The sequence below is a fragment of the Pan troglodytes genome, chromosome X (assembly GCF_028858775.2).
Source record: "Pan troglodytes isolate AG18354 chromosome X, NHGRI_mPanTro3-v2.0_pri, whole genome shotgun sequence".
Lineage (NCBI taxonomy): Eukaryota > Metazoa > Chordata > Mammalia > Primates > Hominidae > Pan > Pan troglodytes.
The window spans coordinates 672,835-692,134 of record NC_072421.2 but is presented as its reverse complement, the minus strand read 5'-3'; the positions used below and the strand labels follow the sequence as shown (position 1 = coordinate 692,134).

The 19,300-nt window shown below is 41.7% G+C and overlaps 1 protein-coding gene across 1 annotated transcript in view; it reads left to right on the top strand.

The window, feature by feature from the left end:
* Nucleotides 1–374: 374 nt before the first annotated feature.
* Nucleotides 375–19,300, top strand: part of LOC104004304 (MAM and LDL-receptor class A domain-containing protein 1-like) — a 60,011-nt gene continuing 41,085 nt past the window's right edge. Inside the window, exons 1-2 of the mRNA XM_054677029.2 lie at nt 375–536; nt 2,937–2,981. The gene's annotated coding sequence lies outside the window, so the exon portion shown is untranslated. The remainder of the gene's footprint in view (nt 537–2,936; nt 2,982–19,300) is intronic.

Genomic DNA, 19,300 nt, shown 5'->3' with positions numbered 1-19,300 from the left:
GGGCGGCGGTGCACCTCCCACCCGGGTCACCTCGGTGCCACCCATGCCTGCCTCACGGCAGGCGGACCCACGGCCCTCCTCGCCCTCCCTCGCTCGCGTCCTGCCCGGCTGGCCGCTGTTCGCATCCTCTCGGTAACTCCGTGGGGTCCCGCCCATTCCGGCGACTGCTCCAGCTGCAGCCCAGCAGCTAATCTCGGCTATCTTCCCTCGCTCAGTTCTTCGCCTCCACCAGCTTCGGCTCTTTTCGTCACCCCTCTGTACTCCTCGTTCCTCTCCGTCACTTTCCGTCTTCTCCGATTAGGCTCGGCCTGCTTTATCTCACCATTTCGCTTTCCCCTTTGTCTCCCTCTGATAAATTTCGTGACTCTTCGTCACTGTCCGTCAGTCCCCGTCACTTTCCGTCAATTCTCGCCACTTTCCGTCGCTCTCCGCCGCCCTTCAGTTCCGCTCGGCTCTTCTCCGTCAGGCATCGTGTACTTTCGTGACTCTCCGTCACCCTCCGTCACTCTCCGGCTGCTGCCTACCCCGCTCTCCGGGTAGAGAAAGCCTCAGGGACTTTTCCTGCCCTTAGCCCTTTTCCGTCACTCTCCGATCCTGCTGTCTGTGTCAGTCTCTGGTTATTTCTGGTCTGCTCGTGACTCTGTCCTCCTCCATTCACTCCTGGGAGAGTGGCCTGGTCTCTCCTGAGAGGCCTCTCCCCACTACCCGGCCTGAATAATGGTGGTGAGCGGGAGGTCTCGGGGTGATCCCGAGGGGGAGGAGCGGGGGTCTGGGGGTGGCGGCGAGGGGGTTCCGAGGAGAGGAGCGGGCGCCTGGGGATGGTCCCGAGAGGGTCCCGAGGGGTGGATCGGGGGGAGGGTCTGGGGTGGTTTCGAAGGGTGGAGCGGGGGGTCTGGGGGTGGTCCCGAGGGGAGAAGTGTGGGGTCTGGGGATGGTCCCCAGGGGAGAAGCGGGGGGTCTGTGTGTTGTCCTGAGGGGAGGAGCGGGGGGTCTGGGGGTGGTCCCGAGGGGAGGAGCGGGGGTCTGGGGGTGGCAGCGAGGGGGTTCCGAGGGGAGGAGCGGGCGCCTGGGGATGGTCCCGAGAGGGACCCGAGGGGTGGAGCCGGGGGAGGGTCTGGAGATAGCCCGAAGGGGGTCCGGACAGGAGGATCTGCAGTCTGGGGATGGCGCCGAGGGAAGGAGCGGTCTGGTGTGGTCCGGAGGACAGGAGCAGGGGGTCTGGGGATGGTTCCGAGGGGAGGAGCAGGGGTCTGGGGATGGTCCTGATGGGAGGAGCGGGGGTCTGTGTGTGGTTTTCAGGGTTGCAGCATGGAGTCTGCCTGTGGTCCCGAGGCTGGAGAGAGGGTCTGGGGGTGGTCCCACGGGGAGGAGCGGGGGTCTGGGGGTGGTCCTGAGGGGAGGAGCCAAGGGTTCTGGGCGTGGTCACGTGGGGAGGAGCGGGGGTTCTGGGGATGGTCCTGAGGGGAGGAGAGGGGGTCTGGGGGTGGTCCCGAGGGGAGGAGCAGGGGTCTGCATGTGATTTTCAGGGGTGGAGCATGGAGTCTCCCTGTGGTCCCGAGGCTGGAGAGAGGGTCTGGGGGTGGTCCCACGGGGAGGAGCGGGGGTCTGGGGGTGGTCCCGAGGGGAGGAGCGGGGGATCTGTGTGTTGTCCCGAGGGGAGGAGCGGGGGTCTGTATGTTGTCCTGAGGGGAGGAGTGGGGGGTCTGGTTGTGGTTTTCAGGGGTGGAGCATGGGGTCTCCCTGTGGTCTGGAGGGTGGAGCAGGGGGTCTGGGGGTGGTACTTTTGGGCGGGACAGCGCTAATTCTCTTTTTGGTCCGATTCCCATCTGCTGAGCTGGGGGTGCTTGTGATCCTGACAGGTGGGGCAGAATGGGAGGGTCAAGGTGAGGGCAAGGAAGGAACGGCGGCTTCGTCCCAAGGGGGCAGGAAGGGTTTGTGGTTCAGTGCTGATGTGCGACCCATCCATAGGAGAATGGACAGCTCAGACTCTCCCATTCCTGGCCAGTGGCAGGTCCCAGTAGCTGCCTTCCCTGGCTGTCCTCGAGGCTCACGGGAGGATACTTCTTTTTCATTCTGGCAAATTTTAAAAAATTCTTCTATAGATCTCAGTGAGTTCAAAGCTGCCTGTGTACAGGCATAGGTCCATTCTTTGCCGAGCTTCCACTCTAGTCGGCTGAAAGGAAAGGGTAATATAGCTGGAAAAGGTGTCCTGGGGTGATTAGAGGATTTTACATTTCATCTTAGAAAGGGATATTGACAGGAGACCAGAACTTCCAGATCCTCTTGAATTTCAAGATCTACTTCCAAGCCTGGAAAATATCGGGAGGCCTCATCTCTACAAAATAAAAATTAAGAAATTCGCCGGGTGCAATGGCACACTCCTGTAGTCCCACCTACTCTGGAGGCTGAGGCAGGAAGATCACTTGAGCCTGGGAGTCCGAGGCTGCAGTCAGCTATGATCATGACACTGCACTCCAGCCTGGGTGACAGAGCAAGACCCTGAAATAAAAAAGGGAGGGAGGGAAGGAGGGGAGGGAGGGAGGGAGGAAGGAAGGAAGAAAGAAAGAAAGAAAATGGCTTAAGCTCAGAGAGCTGTGTGTGGCCTCCAGCTCCCACCCCCACCAAAGGGCCTGGAAACCCATGGAGGGGCAGGTTGTCTTGAGCTGTAGCCACGGGGACCGGGGGACCTGAACTGTCGGGGTTAGGGTTAGGGTTAGGGTTAGGGTTAGGCTTTGAGGTTTCGAGTTATAGAATATAGATGGGTTTGGTCCTGGGAAAATTCCAGGTCTGGGTTTTGTGGTTGGGGGTTTGTCTCAGGTGAGATATGGCAGGTTTACAGTGTTTGCAAGGTATGTACAGATTTATATGGTGCTATTGCTTGAATGTGTTCTCCAGATTTCATGTGTTGGCAATTTGTTTTCTTTTTTCTTTTTCAGATGGTGTCTCGCTGTGTCATCCATCACCCAGGCTGGAGTTCAATGGTGCGATATTGCCTCACTGCAACCTCTGCCTCCCAGGTTTAAGCGAGTCTCGCATGCCCAGTAGCTGGCATTGCAGCAGGACAAGCCACAGACAAAATTCCACAGACTCCGGGTTAAAGAAGGAAGGGCTTTATTCGGTCGGGAGTGTGGGCACACTTGGGCTTGAAGAGCCGAGCTCCCCAAAAATGAAATTCCTGGCCCTTTTAAGGGTTTACGACTCTAAGGGGTTCACGTGAAAGGGTCGTGATAGATGGAGCAAGCATCGGAACATGACTGGGGGCTACACGCATCAGATAACAGAACAGAAAGTTTTGCAGTGCTTCCTCATACAGTGTCTGGAATTTACAGATAACACAAGTAGTTTAGGTCAGGGGTTAATATTATTATTATTATTATTTTAACCACCAGTTCCAGGTGGTGCTGCCAAGGTCGTCTAGCAATTTATCTTACTTCTTTTTTTTTTTTTTTTAAATCTTTTTGCTTTCTCCCTTTTTCCCTGTTTTATAAACTAGAGAAGGGGGTGTGGGGAAGGGAGGGGCAGCAGGAGAAGTGGTGGTCTCCTTCCTTAGGATTACAGGCATCCTGCGTTATTTCTGACTAATTTTGTTTTTGTATTTTTGGTAGAGATGGGGTTTCACCGTGTTGGCCAGGCTGGTCTTGAACTCCTGACCTCAGGTGATCCCGCCTCGGCCTCTGAAATTGCTGGGATTAAAAGCACAAGGCACAGTGCCCAGCCATGTGTTGGCAATTTAATCCCCAAATTCCTGTGCCGATTGGAGATGTGGCCTTTGGGAGGTAACTAGGATTAGATAAATTCATTAGGGTGGGTCCCCAGTCATGGGACTCGTGGATTAAAAAGATGAGGAAGAGAGACTGCAGCGTACAGCCACTCTTGCCCTCCCCTCCCCCGCCCAGACACTCTCGCTCTCCCCTTCCCTGCCATGGGCAGCCCTCCACTGGGCTGTGATTCTCTAGGCCTCCCCAGCCACCAGAACTCACCCTCCCCTCTACTGCCGTGAGTGGACACGGACTCCCTCCTTCCCTCCATGCACCACCCTCCCCTGGGCTGGGATGCTCTGGGCCTCCCCAGCCAGCAGAACTGGAAGGGAGACATTTCATTTATGAACTACTCTGTGGTATTCTGTTATAGCAACAGAAAATGTACTAAGACATATGGTTTATAGATTTTAGGTTTGGGGTTTTTAGGGTTTGGGTAGGAGTACCAGGTAGGGGTTAGGGAATAGGGTTAGGGTTAGTTTTAGGGTTGTGGGGAGGCAATAGAGGCCAAGGTCGGAATCAGAGTGAAGTTCAGCTCAGAGCTTAGTATCCTGGAGCCACCACATTGTGTTGTACCCAAGTGAGTTAGAGAAAACGCCACACTTTGAGAAGAATTAAGAGTCCTTTAGTTAGCTGGTGGCCAAAGAGATGGCTAGTGCTCAAAATTCTCTCAGTCCCAAAGAAGGGGCTAGATTGTCTTTTATACTTTTGTTTAGAAAGGGAAGTGGCGGTCTAGTTAAAACTATTTTACATAAGTAAATTAGGCAAAATGTTAAAAGGATAAATGGTTACAGGAAAGTAAACAGTTCCAGGTGCAGGTGCTTTAAGACTATTACAAGGTGATAGACGCGGGTAATTGGGCGTTATCAATCGGATGAATTCCTGGGGACTGCGGATATAGCTTGCCACAGTATCTTGTCAGTTAATTGCATTCTCGGATGTCCTGGGAGTCAGCTTGCAGGAGTTAAGTCCTTTGAGGAAGGGGCTGCCAGTGAAAGAGCCAAGATGGAGTCTGTCCGGTTCTCTCAGTTAAGGGAGAGTCCTTTCAGGTGGAAAGAAGGCTAGGTGATTAAAGGAAAGGGAGAGTCTAAAAACAGGGTTAGCAAAAATGAGGTTGGGCATTACAGTTTTACCCTCCATCGCCTCTTCCAATCTCAAACAATTCCATAACTTGGAAAACCTCAGGCAAGGACTTCCTGGAATGTGTCCACTGAACTCAGAAAAGCTCAGGCAAGGACTTCATGGAACGTGTCCACTGTAACCACCAGGTTTTCCAGTGTGTTATTTACACCCTGTAACGCTGTTAGGTACATAATTTTTCAGCAATCTTTGTTCTTCACCAGCACTTTGAGTACATGAAAAAGGCCAAGATGCTTCTTCAGGGATGAATTTTGCTACTTTTTAAAGGAGAGTTAAAAGGCACTTTTGGCACTCTAAGTCTTTCTTCAAATGATGAAATTTGTTATCTATTTAACTCATTACTGTGACACGTTTTCCAATTCTATGTTCCCTTGGTTTTTGTTGTATTTTTTTCTGCATGAACTCTACATCATTTACTCACTCTGAATGACAGAATAAAAGAAATTGTCCACCATATCATATTCGGAAGGACCATCATGGCCATGAGACACAAAGGACTCCCAGCCCTGGGCCCAGGCCCCCCTCACGCATGCAGCCATCGTGCCACTGTGCCTGACTGGGCCATGTGCATGGAGGGGACCGGATGCTGGGAGACACAGCTCAGGGCACAGGGGCCCCAAGAAGCCACAGCTGGGGAAAGCTCACTCCCGACAGGGCTCAGCTCCAACCTGAAACTAGAGCCCCACCCTGGGGTTTCCATGGTGGTGGTAAACCAACCACAGATTTTGGGGGTATGACTGCTCCCTTTGCCACGATAGCTTCTCCCACGTGCCCCTGGCCTAATGACCAGACCACTAGAGAGGGGAGGCCCGAGTCCCAGGGATGGGTGGGTTGCAGGCAGAGCTGGGGCTGGATGGACGGTGAGTGGTGAGAGCTGAAGGTGCAGAAGGGGCTCCTGTCAGGGACTGGGTTAACAGGGACCAGGACAAATAGACGGGGACTCCCGAGCTGAGAAAGACCTTTTCGTACAAAGTGTTTGCATCAGTACCTAACAATGAAAAGAATAAGATAAATAACAGTACAAAAAAGCAATCACCAGATCAGCTCAAGGCACTCTTTGAAGTCACCCCTGTGTAGGGAAGTTGGAAGACATATCTGTGTGGTTCATAGACAGTAGATCCCAAAGACAGACGGCCCAGATCCCTAAATCCCCACAGGGGAACTGTGTTACAGACCAGGAGCTCATGTATAGGGCTGTCCCAGGGCCCCTAAATTCCAGAAGGGAACTGGGTTACAGACCAGGGGCTCATGTACCAGGCTGTCCCTGGTCCCCTAAATCCCCACAGGGGAACTGGGTTAGAGATGAGGAGCTCATTTTCCGGGCTGTCCAGGTCCCCTAAATCCCAGATGGGAACTGGGTTATCGACCAGGTGCTCCTCTAAGGGCTGTCTCAGGGTCCTAGTGTGTCTGGAATTGGTGGGTTCTTGGTCTCACTGACTTCAAGAATGAAGATGCGGACACTCGCAGTGAGTGTCACAGTTCTTAAAGGTGGCATGTCCGGAGTTTGTTTCTTCTGACGTTCAGATGTGTTCGGAGTTTCTTCCTTCTGGTGGGGTTGTGGACTCACTGGCTCAGGAGTGAAGCTGCAGACATATGCGGTGAGTGTCACAGCTCATAAAGGCAGTGTGGACTCGAAGAGTGACCAGTAGCAAGATTTATTGCAAAGAGTGAAAGAACGAAGCTTCCACAGTATGGAAAGGGATATTTCCTTGTTTATAGAGATGGCGGTGTAGATATTTCCATGTTTATACAGACAGCAGTGTAGATATTTCCAGGTTTATGGAGATAGCGGTGTAGATATTTCCATGTTTATACAGACGGCGGTGTAGATATTTGCATGTTTATAGAGATGGCGGTGTAGATATTTCTATGTTTATAGAGATAGCGGTGTAGGTATTTCCATGTTTATAGAGATCGCGGTGTAGATATTTCCACGTTAATAGAGATAGCAGTGTAGATATTTCCATGTTTATAGAGTTGGCGGTGTAGATATTTCTACGTTTATACAGATAGCAGTGTAGATATTTCCATGTTTATAGAGATGGCGGTGTAGATATTTCCACGTTTATACAGATAGCGGTGTAGAGATTTCCATGTTTATACAGATAGCGGTGTAGATATTTCCATGTTTATAGAGATAGCGGTGTAGATATTTCCATGTTTATACAGATAACGGTGTAGATATTTCCATGTTTACAGAGATAGCGGTGTACATATTTCCATGTTCCTACAGGTGGCGGTGTAGATATTTCCATGTATATAGAGATAGCAGTGTAGATATTTCCATGTTCCTACAGATGGCGGTGTAGATATTTCCATGTATATAGAGATAGCGGTGTAGATATTTCCATGTTTACACAGATGGCGGTGGAGATATTTCCATGTTTATAGAGACAGCGGTGTAGATATTTCCATGTTTACAGAGATAGCGGTTTAGATATTTCCATGTTTACACAGATGGCGGTGTAGATATTTCCATGTTTATACAGATAGCGGTGTAGATATTTCCATGTTTATACAGACGGCGGTGTAGATATTTCCATGTTTATACAGACGGCGGTGTAGATATTCCCATGTTTATACAGACGGCGGTGTAGATATTTCCATGTTTATACAGACGGCGGTGTAGATATTTCCATGTTTATACAGATGGCGGTGTAGATATTTCCATGTTTACACAGATAGCAGTGTAGATATTTCCACGTTTACACAGATAGCGGTGTAGATATTTCCATGTTTACACAGATAGCGGTGTAGATATTTCCACGTTCATACAGATAGCGGTGTAGATATTTCCATGTTCATACAGATAGCGGTGTAGACATTTCCACGTTTACACAGATAGCGGTGTAGATATTTCCATGTTTACACAGTTAGCGGTGTAGATATTTCCATGTTTATACTGATAGCGGTGTAGATATTTCCATGTTTATACAGATGGTGGTGCAGATATTTCCACGTTTATATAGATGCAGTGTAGATATCTCTATGTTTATAGAGATAGCTGTGTACGTATTTCCATGTTTATAGAGACGGCGGTGTAGATATTACCATGTTTATGCAGATAGCGGTGTAGATATTTCCATGTTTGTAGAGATGGCGGTGTAGATATTTCCACGTTTATACAGATTGCGGAGTAGATATTTCCATGTTGGTACAGATAGCGGTGTAGATATTTCCATGTTTATACAGATAACGGTGTAGATATTTCCATGTTTATACAGATAACGGTGTAGATATTTCCATGTTTATAGAGATAGCGGTGTAGATATTTCCATGTTTATACAGATAACGGTGTAGATATTTCCATGTTTATACAGAGGATGGTGTAGATATTTCCATGTTTATAGAGATAGCGGTGAAGATATTTCCATGTTTATACAGAAAGCAGTGTAGATATTTCACTCTTTATACAGATAGTGATGTAGATATTTCCATGTATATACAGATAGCAGTGTAGATATTTCCATGTTTATAGAGATGGCGGTGAAGATATTCCCTTGTTTATACAGATAGCAGTGTAGATATTTCTATGTTTATAGAGGCTGCGGTGTAGATACTTCCACGTTGATAGATGGCGGTGTAGATATTTCCATGTTTATAGAGACGGCGGTGTAGATATTTTCATGTTTATACAGATAGCGTTGTAGATATTTCCATGTTTATACAAATGGCAGTGTAGATATTTCCATGTTTATAGAGATAGCGGTGTAGATATTTCCATGTTTATACAGATATCGGTGTAGATATTTCCATGTTTATAAAGATTGCGGTGTAGATATTTCCATGTTTATACAGATAGTGGTGTAGATATTTCCATGTTTATACAGATAACGGTGTAGATATTTCCATGTTTACACAGATAGTGATTTAGATATTTCCATGTTTACACAGACAGCGGTGTAGATATGTCCATGATTATACAGATAGCAGTGTAGATATTTCCATGTTTACACAGACAGCCGTGTAGATATTTCCATGTTTATACAGATAGGAGTGTAGATATTTCCATATGTATACTGATAGCGGTGTAGATATTTCCATGTTTGTACAGATAGTGATGTAGATATTTTCATGTTTATAGAGATAGCGGTACGGATATTTCCATGTTTATACACATAGCGGTGTAGATATTTCCATGTTTTTAGAGATAGCGGTGTAGATATTTCCATGTTTATACAGATAGCGGGGTAGATATTTCCAGGTTTATAGAGTTAGCGATGTAGATATTTCCATGCTTATAGACATAGCAGTGTAGATATTTCTGTGTTTATACAGATAGCGGTTTAGATATTTCCATGTTTATACAGATAGCGGTGTAGATATTTCCATGTTTGTACAAATAGAGGTGTAGATATTTCCATGTTTACACAGATAACGGTGTAGATATTTCCATGTTCATAGAGACAGTGGTGTAGATATTTCCACGTTTACACAGATAGCAGTGTAGATATTTCCACGTTTACACAGATAGTGGTGTGGATATTTCCGTATTTATACATATAGCGGTGTAGATATTTCCATGTTTAAACAGATAGCGGTGTAGATATTTCCATGTTTATACTGATTGCTGTGTAGATATTTCCATGTTTATAGAGTTAGCGGTGTAGATATTTTCATGTTTATACAGATAGCGGTGTAGATATTTCCATGTTTATAGAGATTGCGGTGTAGATATTTCCATGTACATACATTTAGCAGTGTAGATATTTCCATGTTCATACAGGGTGCGGCGTAGATATTTCCATGTTTATAGAGATGGCGGTGAAGGTTTTTCCTTGTTTACACAGATAGCGGTGTAGATATTTCTATGTTTATGGAGGTAGTGATGTAGGTATTTCCATGTTTATAGAGATGGCAGTGTAGATATTTCTATGTTTATAGAGATGGCGGTGTAGATATTTTCATGTTTATACAGATAACGTTGTAGTTATTTCCATGTTTATACAAATGGCGGTGTAGATATGTCAATTTTTATAGAGATATCGGTGTAGATATTTCCATGGTCTTACAGCTTGCGGTGTAGACACTTCCATGTTTATGGAGATAGCAGTGTAGATATTTCCTAGTTATAGAGACAGCGGTGTAGATATTTCCATATTTATAGAGAGAGCGGTGTAGATATTTCCATGTTTATGCAGAGCGCGTTGTTGATATTTCCATGTTTATACAGATAGCGGTGTAGATATTTCCATGTTTATACAGATAACGGTGTAGATATTTCCATGTTTATAGAGACAGCGGTGTAGATATTACCATGTTTACAAAGAGAGCGGTTTAGATATTTCCATGTTTACAGAGACAGCGGTGTAGATATCACAATGTTTATATAGATAGCGGTGTAGATATTTCCATATTTATACAGATAGCAGTGTAGATATTTCCATGTTTATACAGATAGCGATGTAGACATTTCCATGTTTATCGAGATAGCGGTGTAGGGATTTCCATGTTTATACAAATAGCGGTGTAGATATTTCCATGTTTATACAGATAGCGGTTTAGATATTTCCATGCTTATACACATAGCAGTGTAGATATTTCCATGTTTATACAGATAGCGGTGTAGATATTTCCATGTTTATAGAGATAGCTGTGTAGATATTTCCATGTTGCTACAGATAGCGGTGTAAATATTTCCATGTTTGTACAGATAGTGGTGTAGATATTTCCATGTTTACACAGATAACGGTGTAGATATTTCCATGTTTATACAGACAGCGGTGTAGATATTTCCATGTTTACACAGATAGCAGTGTAGATATTTCCATGTTTACAAAGATAGCTGTGTAGGTATTTCTATGTTTATACAGATAGCGGTGTAGATATTTCCATGTTTATAGAGATAGCGGTGTAGATATTTCCATGTTTATACTGATAGCGGTGCAGATATTTCCATGTTTATAGAGATAGCGGTGTAGATATTTCCATGTTTATACAGATAGCGGTGTAGATATTTCCATGTTTATACATATTGCGGTGTAGATATTTCCATGTTTATACAGATAGCCTTGTAGATGTTTCCATGTATATACAGATAGAAGGGCAGATATTTCCATGTTTATACAGATGGCAGCATAGATATTTCCATCTTTATAAAGATGGCGGTGAAGTTATTTCCTTGTTTATACAGATAGCGGTATAGATCTTTCTATGTTTATAGAGATAGCGGTGTAGATATTTCCATGTTTATAGAAATGGCGGTGTAGACATTTTCACCTTTATAGAGATGGCAGTGAAGATATTTCCTTGTTTATACTGATAGCGCTGTAGATATTTCTATGTTTATAGAGGTAGCGATGTAGATATTTCCATGTGTATAGAGATGGCGGTGAAGATATTTCCAGGTTTATAGAGACTGCGGTGCACATATTTTCATGTTGATACAGATAGCGTTGTAGATGTTTCCATGTTATACAAATGGCGGTGTAGATATTTCCATGTTTATAGAGAAAGCGGTGTAGATAATTCCATGTTCTTACAGATTGCAGTGTAGATATTTCCATGTTTATAGAGATAGCGGTGTAGATATTTCCATGTTTATAGAGACAGCGGTGTAGAGATTTCCATTTTTATAGAGATAGCAGTGTAGATATTTCCTTGTTTATACAGATTGTGGTGTAATTATTTCCGTGTTTACAAAGATAGCGATGTAGATATTTCCATGTTTATGCAGATGACGGTGTAGATATTTACATTTTTAAAGAGATGGCGGTGTAGATATTTCCATTTTTACACAGAGAGCGGTGTAGATATTTTCATGTTTATAGAGATAGCGGTGTTGATATTTCCATGTTTATACAGATAGCGGTGTAGATATTTCCATGTTTATGTAGATAGCGGTGTAGATATTTGAATGTTTATACAGATAGCGGTGTAGACATTTCCATGTTTATGCAGATGGCGGTGTAGATATTTCCATGTTTGTAGAGATGGCGGTGTAGATATTTCCATGTTTATAGAGATGGCGGTGTAGATATTTCCATGTTTATAGAGATGGCGGTGTAGATATTTCCATATCTATAGAGATGGCGTTGTAGATATTTCCATGTCTATACTGATGGCGGTGTAGATATTCCCATGTTTATACAGATGGTGTTGAAGGTATTTCCATGTTTATAGAGATGGCGGTGTAGATATTTCCATATCTATAGAGATGGCGGTGTAGATATTTCCATGTCTATACTGATGGCGGTGTAGATATTCCCATGTTTATACAGATGGTGTTGCAGGTATTTCCATGTTTATGCAGATAGCGGTGTGGACATTTCCATGTGTATACAGATAGCGGTGTAGATATTTCCATCTTTATAGAGATAGAGGTGTAGATATTTCCATGTTTATGCAGAGAGCGTTGTAGATATTTCTATGCTTATACAGATAGCGGTGTAGATATTTCCATGTTTATAGAGATAGCGGTGTAGATATTTCCATGTTTATAGAGATAGCAGTGTAGATATTTCCATGTTTATACAGATGGCATTGTAGATGTTTCCATGTTTATAGAGATAGCGGTGTAGATATTTCCATGTTCCTACAGATGGCGGTGTAGATATTTACATGTTTATAGAGATCGCGGTGTAGATATTTCCATGTTTCTACAGATAGCGGTGTAGATATTTCCATGTTCATTCAAATAGCAGTGTAGATATTTACATGTTTATACACATGGCGGTGTAGATATTTCCATGTTTATAGAGATTGCGGTGTAGTTATTTCTATGTTTTTAGAGATAGTGGTGTAGGTATTTCCATGTTTATAGAGATGGCGGTGTAGATGTTTCTACGTTTATACGGATAGCAGTGTAGATATTTCCATGTTTATAGAGATGGCGGTGTAGATATTTCCACGTTTATAAACATAGCGGCATAGATATTTCCATTTTTATAGAGATGGCAGTGTAGCTATTTCCATGTTTATACAGATAACGGTGTAGATATTTCAATATTCATACAGTTAGCGGTGTAGATATTTCCATGTTTATAGAGACAGCAGTGTTGATATTTCCCTGTTCATGCAGAGAGCCTTGTAGATATTTCCACGTTTATGCAGATAGCCGTGTGGATATTTCCATGTTGATACAGATGGCTGTGTAGTTATTTCCATGTTTATAGAGATAGCGGTGTAGATATTTCCATGTTTATGAAAGTTGCGGTGTAGATATTTGAATGTTTATACAGATAGCGGTGTAGATATTTCCATGTTTATACAGATAACGGTGTAGATATTTCCATGTGAACAGAGATAGCGGTGTAGATATTTCCATGTTTACAGAGATAGTGGTATAGATATCTCCATGTTTACACAGATAGCGGTGTAGATATTTGCATGTTTATACAGATGGCGGTGTAGGCATTTCCACGTTTATAGAGATGGCGGTGTAGATATTTCCAAGTTTATGCAGATAGCAGTGTAGATATTTCCATGGTTATAGAGATGGTGGTGTAGATATTTCCAAGTTTATGCAGATAGCAGTTTAGATATTTCCATGTTTATATAGATGGCTGTGTAGATATTTCCATGTTTATACAGACAACGGTGTAGATATTTCCATGTTTATACAGATAGCGGTGCAGATATTTCCATATTTATACAGATAGCGGTGTAGATATTTCCATGTTTATGCAGATAGCGGTGAAGACATTTCCAAGTTTATACAGACAGCGGTGTACATATTTCCATGTTTATAGAGATAGAGGTGTAGGTATTTCCATGTTTATGCAGAGGTCGTTGTAGATATTTCCATGTTTTTGCAGATAGCGGTGTAGGTATTTCCATGTTCACATAGATAGCTGTGTAGATATTTCCATGTTTATACAGATAGCTGTGTAGATATTTCCATGTTTATACAGATAGCGGTGTAGATATTTCCATGTTTATATAGATAGCGGTGTAGATATTTCCATGTTTACATAGATAGCTGTGTAGTTATTTCCATGTTTATTCAGATAGCGGTGTAGATATTTCCATGTTTATACTGCTTGTGGTGTAGATATTTCCATGTTTATACCGATATAGGTGGAGATATTTCCATGTTTACAGAGACAGCGATGTAGATATTTCCTTGTTTACACAGATAGTGGTGTAGATATTTCCATGTTTACACAGATCCCAGTGTAGATATTTCCAACTTTATACAGATAGCGGTGTAGATATTTCCGTGTTTATACAGATAGCGTTGTAGTTATTTCCATGTTTATGCAGATAGCGGTGTAGATATTTCCATGTTTATACAGAGAGTGGTGTAGATATTTCCATGGTTATACAGATAACGGTGCAGATATTTCCATGTTTATAGAGTTGGTGCTGTAGATATTTCCATGTTTATAGAGACTATGGTGTAGATATTTCCATGTTTTTGCAGAGAGCATTGTAGGTATTTGCATGTTTATAGAGATAGCGGTGTAGATAGTTCCATGTTTATACAGATAGCAGTGTAGATATTTCCATGTTTATAGAGATAGCGGTATAGATATTTCCACGTTTATAGAGATAGCGCTGTAGATATTTCCATGTTTACACAGAGAGCGGTGTGGATATTTCCAAGTTTATACAGACGGCGGAGTAGATATTTCCATGTTTATACAGATGGCTGTGTAGTTATTTCCATGTTTATGGAGATGGCGGTGTAGATATTTCCACGTTTATACAGATAGCGATGTAGATATTTCCATGTTTATACAGATAGTTGTGTAGATATTTCCATGTTTATACAGATAGCGGTGTAGATATTTCCATGTTTATAGAGATGGCGGTGTAGATATTTCCATGTTTATACTGATGGCGGTGTAGATATTTTCAGGTTTGTACAGATGGCGGTGCAGATATTTCCATGTTTATGCAGATAGCCGTGTAGATATTTCCATGTTTATACAGATAGCGGTGCAGATATTTCCATGTTTATACAGACAGTGGTGAAGATATTTCCATGTTTATGCAGATAGTCATGTAGACATTTCCATGTTTATAGAGAAAGTGGTGTATATATTTCCATCTTTATAGAGATAGAAGTGTAGATATTTCAATGTTCATGCACAGAGCGTTGAAGATATTTCCATGCCTATACAGATAGCGGTGTAGATATTTCGATGTTTATAGAGATAGCAGTGTAGATATTTCCATGTTTATAGAGATAGCGGTGTAGATATTTCCATGTTTATACAGATAGCGGTGTAGATATTTCCTTGTTTATACAGATAGCGGTGCAGATATTTCCATGTTTATACGGATAGCCGTGTAGATATTTCCGTGTTTATACTGATGGCGGTGCAGATATTTCCATGTTTATACATATAGCAGTGTAGATATTTCCATCTTTATAGAGATAGAGGTGTACATATTTCCATGTTTATGCAGAGAGCGTTGTAGATATTTCCATGCTTATACAGATAGCGGTGTAGATATTTGTATGTTTATACAGATGGTGGTGTAGGTATTTCCAAGTTTATAGAGATGGCAGTGTAGATATTTCCAAATTTATGCTGATAGCAGTGTAGAAATTTCCATGGTTATAGAGATGGCGATGTAGATATTTCCAGGTTTATGCAGATAGCACTTTAGATATTTCCATGTTTATAGAGATGGCGGTGTAGATATTTCCATGTTTATACAGACAGCCGTGTAGATATTTCCATGTTTATACAGATAGCGGTGCAGATATTTCCATATTTATACAGATAGCGGTGTAGATATTTCCATGTTTATACAGACAGCAGTGTAGATATTTCCATGTTGCTACAGGTAGCGGTGTAGATATTTCAATGTTTATGCAGATAGCGGTGATGACATTTCCAAGTTTACACAGACAGCGGTGTAGATATTTCCATGTTTATAGAAAGAGAGGTGTAGATATTTCCATGTTTATGCAGAGATCGTTGTAGATATTTCCATGTTTATACAGATAGCGGTGTAGATATTTCCATGTTTATAGAGATAGCGGTGTAGATATTTCCATGTTTATAGAGATAGCGGTGTAGGTATTTCCACGTTTATACAGATGGCGTTGTAGATGTTTCCATGTTTATAGAGATAGCGGTGTAGATATTTACATGTTCCTACAGAGGGCGGTGTAGATATTTCCATGTTTATACAAATTGTGGTGTAGATAATTCCATGTTTATACAGATAGCGGTGCAGATATTTCCATGTTTATACAGGTAGCGGTGTAAATATTTCCATGTTTATACAGATAACGTTGTAGATATTTCCATGTTTATACAGATAGCGGTGTAGATATTTCCATGTTTATACAGATAGCGGTGTAGATATTTCCACGTTTATACAGACAGCGGTGTAGACATTGCCACGTGTATAGAGATAGTGGTGTAGATATTTCTACGTTTAAACAGTTAGCATTGTAGATATTTACACATTTATAGAGATAGCGGTGTAGATATTTCCATGTTTATACAGATAGCGGTGTAGATATTTCCACGTTTACACTGATAGCGGTGTAGTTATTTCCACGTTTATAGAGATAGCGTTGTAGATATTTCCACGTTTATATAGACAGCGGTGTAGATATTTCCATGTTTACAGAGACACCGGTGTAGATATTGCCACGTTTATAGAGATAGCGTTGTTTATATTTCCATGTTTATAGAGACAGCGGTGTAGATATTTCCACGTTTATGGAGATAGCGATGCAGATATTTCCATGTTTATAGAGACAGTGGTGTAGATATTTGCATGTTTATAGAGATAGCGGTGTAGATATTTCCATGTTTATAGAGACAGCGGTGTAGATATTTCCATGTTTATAGAGATAGCGGTGTAGATATTTCCATGTTTATAGAGACAGCGGTGTAGATATTTCAATGTTTATACAGATAGCGGTGTAGATATTTCCATGTTTATACAGACAGCGGTGTAGATATTTCTATGTTTATAGAGATAGCGGTGTAGATATTTTCATGTTTATACAGACAACGGTATAGATATTCCCAGGTTTATAGATATAGCTCTGTAGATATTTCCATGTTTATAGCGATCGCGTTGTAGATATTTCCATTTTTATAGAGATAGTGCTGTAGACATTTCCATGTTTATAGAGATAGCTGTGTAAATATTTCCATGTTTACACAGATAGCAGTGTAAATATTTTCATGTTTATAGAGATAGCGGTGTAGATATTTGATGTTTATAGAATTAGCGGTGTAAATATTTCCACATTTATACAGATAGCCGTGTAAATATTTACACGTTTATAGAGATAGCGGTATAGATATTTCCACGTTTATACCAATAGCGGTGTAGGCATTTCCCCGTTTATAGAGATAGCGGTGTAGATATTTCCACGTTTATACAGATAACGGTGTAGATATTTCCACGTTTATAGAGATAGCGGTGTAGATATTTCTATGTTTATACACATAGCGCTGTAGATATTTCCACGTTTATACACATAGCTGTGGAGATAGTTCCACGTTTATACAGATAGCGTTGTAGGTATTTCCACGTTTGTAGACATAGCAGTGTAGATATTTCCACGTTTATACAGATAGCGGTGTAGATATTTCCACATTTATGCAGATATCGGTGTAGATATTTCCACGTTTGTAGAGACAGCGGTGTAGATATTTCCACTTTTTTAATGATAGCGGAGTAGGTATTGCCACATTTATAGAGACAGCGGTGTAGATATTTCCACGTTTATAGGGATAGTGGAGTAGATATTTCCATGTTTATAGAGACAGCTGTGTAGATATTTCCTCGTTTACAGAGATAGCGGTGTAGATACTTCCGTTTTTATGGAGACAGCGGTGTAGATATTTCCACTTTTATATAGATAGCAGTGTAGATATTTCCAAGTTTATAGAGACAGCGGTGTAGATATTTCCACGTTTATAGGGATAGCGGTGTAGATATTTCCATGTTTATAGCTACAGCGGTATAGCTATTTCCATGTTTATAGAGATAGCGGTGTAGATATTTCCATGTTTATAGAGACAGCTGTGCAGATATTTCCATGTTTATACAGATAGCGGTGAAGATATTTCCATGTTTATAAAGGCAGCGGTGTAGATATTTCCATGTTTATACAGATTGCGGTGTAGATATTTCCATTTTTATAGACACAGCGGTCAAGATATGTCCGTGTTTATACTGATTGTGGTGTATATATTTCCATGTTTATAGAGACAGTGGTGTAGATATTTCCATGTTTATACAGATAGTGGTGTAGGTATTTCCATGTTTATAGACACAGCGGTGTAGATATTTTCATGTTTACAGAGATAGCGGTGTAGATATTTCCATGTTTATACAGACAGCGGTGTAGATATTTCTATGTTTATAGAGATAGTGGTGTAGATATTTTCATGTTTATACAGACAGCGGTGTAGATATTCCCATGTTTATAGATATAGCGGTGTAGATATTTCCATGTTTATAGAGATCGCGTTGTAGATATTTCCATGTTTATAGAGAAAGCTGTGTAGATATTTCCATGTTTATAGAGATAGCTGTGAAAATATTTCCATGTTTATACAGATAGTGGTGTAGATATTTTCATGTTTATAGAGATAGCGGTGTAGATATTTCCATGTTTATAGGGATAGCGGTGTAAATATTTCCACGTTTATACAGATAGCGGTGTAGATATTTCCACATTTATGCAGATATCGGTGTAGATATTTCCACGTTTGTAGATATAGCGGTGTAGATATTTCCACGTTTATACAGATAGCGGTGTAGATATTTCCACATTTATGCAGATATCGGTGTAGATATTTCCACGTTTGTAGAGACAGCGGTGTAGATATTTCCACTTTTTTAATGATAGCGGAGTAGGTATTTCCACATTTATAGAGACAGCGGTGTAGATATTTCCACGTTTATAGGGATAGCGGTGTAGATATTTCCATGTTTATAGAGACAGCTGTGTAGATATTTCCTCGTTTACAGAGATAGCGGTGTAGATACTTCCGTTTTTATGGAGACAGCGGTGTAGATATTTCCACTTTTATATAGATAGCAGTGTAGATATTTCCAAGTTTATAGAGACAGCGGTGTAGATATTTCCACGTTTATAGGGATAGCGGTGTAGATATTTCCATGTTTATAGCTACAGCGTATAGCTATTTCCATGTTTATAGAGATAGCGGTGTAGATATTTCCATGTTTATAGAGACAGCTGTGTAGATATTTCCATGTTTATACAGATAGCGGTGAAGATATTTCCATGTTTATAAAGGCAGCGGTGTATATATTTCCATGTTTATACAGATAGCGGTGTAGATATTTCCATTTTTATAGACACAGCGGTCTAGATATGTCCGTGTTTATACTGATTGTGGTGTATATATTTCCATGTTTATAGAGACAGTGGTGTAGATATTTCCATGTTTATACAGATAGTGGTGTAGGTATTTCCATGTTTATAGACACAGCGGTGTAGATAT